At 40.5% G+C, this 4,496-nt stretch overlaps 1 pseudogene; it reads right to left on the reverse strand.

Annotated features, from left to right (window-relative positions):
- Positions 1-2,523: 2,523 nt before the first annotated feature.
- LOC116474471 (nucleotide triphosphate diphosphatase NUDT15-like) lies at positions 2,524-3,503 on the reverse strand (annotated as a pseudogene).
- Between the last annotated feature and the right edge of the window lie 993 nt (positions 3,504-4,496).

Raw genomic sequence — 4,496 nt, forward strand, 5'->3', positions numbered from 1 at the left:
TATATATATGATGTGATATATATATATATATATATTTTTTTTTTTTTGAGATGGAGTCTCTCTCTGTCGCCAGGCTGGAGTACAGTGGTGCGATCTTGGCTCACTGCAACCTCTGCCTCCTGGGTTCAAGTGATTCTCCTGCCTCAGCCTCATGAGTAGCTGGGACTACTGGCGTGCGCCACCACACCCAGCTAATTTTTGTATTTTTAGTAGAAGACGGGGTTTCACCATGTTGGCCAGGATGGTCTCGATCTCTTGACCTCGTGATCTGCCCACCTTGGCCTCCCAAAGTGCTGGGATTACAGGTGTGAGCCACTGCGCCAAGCCTATTGTTTTTATATATTTTTTATTTAATATTTTTCAGATTGCTCAGCCTCTCGAGTAGCTAGAATTATATGCGCCCACCACCATGCCTGGCCAATTTTTGTATTTTTACTAGAGATGGGGTTTCACCATGTTGGCCAGGCTGATCTCGAACTCTTGGCCTCAAGTGATTTGCCCACCTTGGCCTCCCAAAGTGCTGTGATTACAGGTGTGAGCTACCATGCCCAGCCAAGGTGCCACACTTTTAAACAGCCAGGTCTTGAGAGAAGTCACTTGCTATCATGAGGACAGCACCAAGGGATGGTACTAAACCATTCATAAGAAATCAACCCCCATGATCCAATCATCTCCCTCCAGGCGCCACCTCCAATACTGGGAATTACAATTCAACATGAGATTTGGGCAGACACACACATTCAAACTATATCAGGGATTAAATCATATTATCTTTGTAGTGGAGAAATTCCCCAGACTCTGTAAACTAACATCAATGTAGTCATGAACACATAACATTGAGATGTGATTGCAGAAGCGAACTCAACCCAGATCTCCTAGGAATAACAAAGATAAAACCCAGTTGAAGATGAGCTCATAATCCATAATTACAAACACAGGAGAAAACAATCCTGCAGGAGGGACAGTCAGCAGACACAACAAACTGCAGGATCAGGCTCCCACGAACAGCAATAATGATCAGATACAGATTAGAGACTTTGTTTTAAAGAATGAAAAACACAAAAGAAGGAATGCAAAGCATAAGAAAATAATATGATACTTTGAAAAAAGTCAGCTTTAGAGAAGGACCAAACCAATCTTGTAGAAATAAAAAAATAGGTTTTATTTATTTTTTTCTTAAAATTTTCATTATTTTCTCTGGGCACGGTGGCTCACGCCTGTAATCCCAGCACTGTGGGAGGCCGAGGCGGGCAGATCACCTGAGGTTGGGAATTCGAGACCAGCCTGACCAACCTGGAGAAACCCTGTCTCTACTAAAAATACAAAATTAGCTGGGCATGGTGGCTCATGCCTGTAATCTCAGCTACTCGGGAGACTGAGGCAGGAGAATCGCTTGAACCCGGGAGGCAGAGGTTGCGGTGAGCCGAGATCACCCCATTGCACTCCTGTCTGGGCAACAAGAGCAAAACTCCATCTCAAAAAAAAAATTATTAATTATTTACGAGTAACAAAAGCCCAATATGTGTTAACATAAGTAATTTTTTTGAAAAATAGCTATTTTTCACATATTAAGACTCACAAAAAATGACTATTTTTCTAAACAACAAGAAAAATTCATTAGTGAGAAGAGTCCCACTGCTTTACTTTTTTGAGACAGTCTTGCTCTGTTGCCCAGGCTGGAGTGCAGTGGCACGATCTCGTCTTACTGCAACCTCCGCCTCCCGCGTTCATGCCATTCTTCTGCCTCAGCCTCCCGAGTAGCTGGGACTACAGGTGCCCACCACCACGCCCGGCTAATTTTTTGTATTTTTAGTAGAGATGGGATTTCACCATGTTAGCCAGGATGGTCTCGATCTCCTGACCTCATGATTCGCCTGCCTCGGCCTCCCAAAGTGCTGGGATTACAGGCATGAGCCACTGCGCCTGGCCATGCTTTACATTTTTGCAAGTCTCTTTAATGTCTGATGGTAGATGAAAGCTAGATTCTCATATCTACTTCTTTATTCAGCCTGTTATAATATCACACCAGACAGCTTCTCAAAAATTCCTCTGGACACTCATGAGAAAATGAGAGTGCAAAAGATAAATTATGTCTTAGTGTTCTAAAAATAGCTTTGACCTAGAATACTCTTCAAAGGCTCTTGAAGACCCCCAGACCATACTTTGAGAACCACTGCTCTAGACGAATGTCATCATTTTACAAATAAGGACCCTGGACCTCAGAGAGAGTAAATAAGAAATACAACATCACACAGCCTGTCAATAGTAGGATACAGACATTAGACGTTTTGTCTCACTTCTCTGGGTTTAGGTTCTCAATTGGAAACCTGGGAAATACACCCTAATGGCCTGTCCTATTCCCTGTAAGTTGCAAAGACTGTCACAATATATTACCCCCAACCCACTTTTTAAAAATAAATTAATAATTTTAAAAATAATTTAAATTAATAAATCAACAAACTTGGTAAATTTTGTAACAGGCATACTGTGTTTGAATCTAAACTACAATATTTGAATTCTGATTTCTATTTGAACAGAACACTAAGGCAAATTCGACTGCATCCTATTCTATGGAAGCTAGTAATGACAAACTGCACAGTAAATATCATAGATAAATATGGAAAGCAGATTACCCATAATATCAGTATTTATCATATATCCTGTGTCTGAAATACAATTCAATTATACATATTTCAGAAAAATGTTATCAAGTACTAGCTGAAAGGGTGGTGGGTACATTAAGAGACTGCAAATAAACTGGTGATCACAAGAACTTTTTTAGATAAAATGGAGTTGCACCGAAATGTAGATATTTATCATTCCCTAACCCGACCTTATTTTTGTCTTTTAAAGAAAATCAAGAAATCTTCTTGGCCACCTAGAGATGATTTCCTTTGTATCCTACCAGATGGTTCAGATCTTCTTTAAATGGAACATAGTCTTGTTCTTTTAAAGAACACAGGGCCCAGAAGGAGGAAATTGTTCCCAGGGAACCCACTCCCAACTTTCATTTTTTTTCAGGCTCTACATTCTTTGGTTCTGAATCATGAGTCACGTCCACTTCTCCTTTCATTAATACAGTAACATAATGGTAATTCTCCTTCTCAATGAAAGAATTCACAACTGAGGCAAAGCGAACATTTTTCAGGTGAAGAGCTTCTTCCCAGGTTTCCCTTTGAGCACATTCTTCCCAGCTCTCACTGAACTCCAAATGACCCCCAGAGAGCTGAAAACTGCCGGTTCCAAACGACCCTTTCCTCTTCCCCAGGAGGACACAACGCGGATGCTTGAAGCTGGTCACCACAACTCAGACTTTGACTCTCGGCGGCCGCCCCTGCGGCTCCACGTTGGCTGTCATAGTGCAAGCAGGAGGACCAAAAAATATGTTTTAAGTTGGTTAACACTAAAGTTGAGTGAATGGGCTGGGCGCGATGGCTCATGCTTGTAATCCCAGCACTTTGGGAGCCCAAAAGGTGGATCACTTGAGGTCAGGAGTTCGAAACCAGCCTGGCCAACATGGTGAAACCCCGTCTCTACTAAAAATACAAAAAAAAAACAAAAAACCCCAACAACAATAACAACAACAAAATAGGCGTGGTGGCATGCGCCTGTAGTACCAGCTGCTCAGGGGACTGAGGCCAGAGAATCGCTTGAACCCGGGAGGCAGAGGTTGCAGTGAGCTGAGATTGCACCACTGCACTCCAGCCTGGGTGACAGAGTGAGACTCTGTCTGGAAAACAAAGCAAAACAAGTTTAGTGGATGGATTAAGTAGCGGATTAGAAAGAGTTGATGATATAATCCAGCAACTATTAAATGAAATTAAGAAAATTCCTTGTAAGGTAGTATGGAGAGACAAGGAGCTAGAAAACATAAAAGATATGGAAAAGAGATGCAGATAGTTTTACACAGTCCAATAGAAATATGAGATACATACATACATAATTTAAAATTTTCTAGTACCAACCTAACAGAAAGTAAAAAGAAACACAAGAAATTAATCCAAAATATTATTTCATCATGTAATATAAAATCATGAATAAATATTTTATATTCTTTTTTTCCTACTGTCTTTGAAACCCAGTGTGTATTTTGCACTTATACCACACGCAGCTCAGTTTGGACTAGCTAGGGCTCAACAGCCATATGTGGCTAGTGACTATTATACTAGACAATGAAGATCTAACTTACATGTAATAAGATTTCCAAGAGAAAAGGGAGACAGAGAAGGCAATATTTGAAGAGATAATGGCAGATAATTTTCCAGGATTACTGGGAGGCAGGAATCCTGAGATTCAGGAAAGCTGCTGCATCCTGATCAGGATGTAAATATTTTGTAGTGAAGCTGATAAAAGCTGAAAACAAAAAATTTGTTAAAATTAACTACAGGGAAAAGATAGATTACCTACAAAGGAACGTCAGTTAGACTGAAGACAGTCACCTTTAAAATGTTGACTGAAAAGTTACAATGTAGGAATTTTATACCTACTTGAACTGT

This window comes from Hylobates moloch, unplaced genomic scaffold, assembly GCF_009828535.3.
Source record: "Hylobates moloch isolate HMO894 unplaced genomic scaffold, HMol_V3 SCAFFOLD_10, whole genome shotgun sequence".
In the NCBI taxonomy this organism is placed as follows: domain Eukaryota; kingdom Metazoa; phylum Chordata; class Mammalia; order Primates; family Hylobatidae; genus Hylobates; species Hylobates moloch.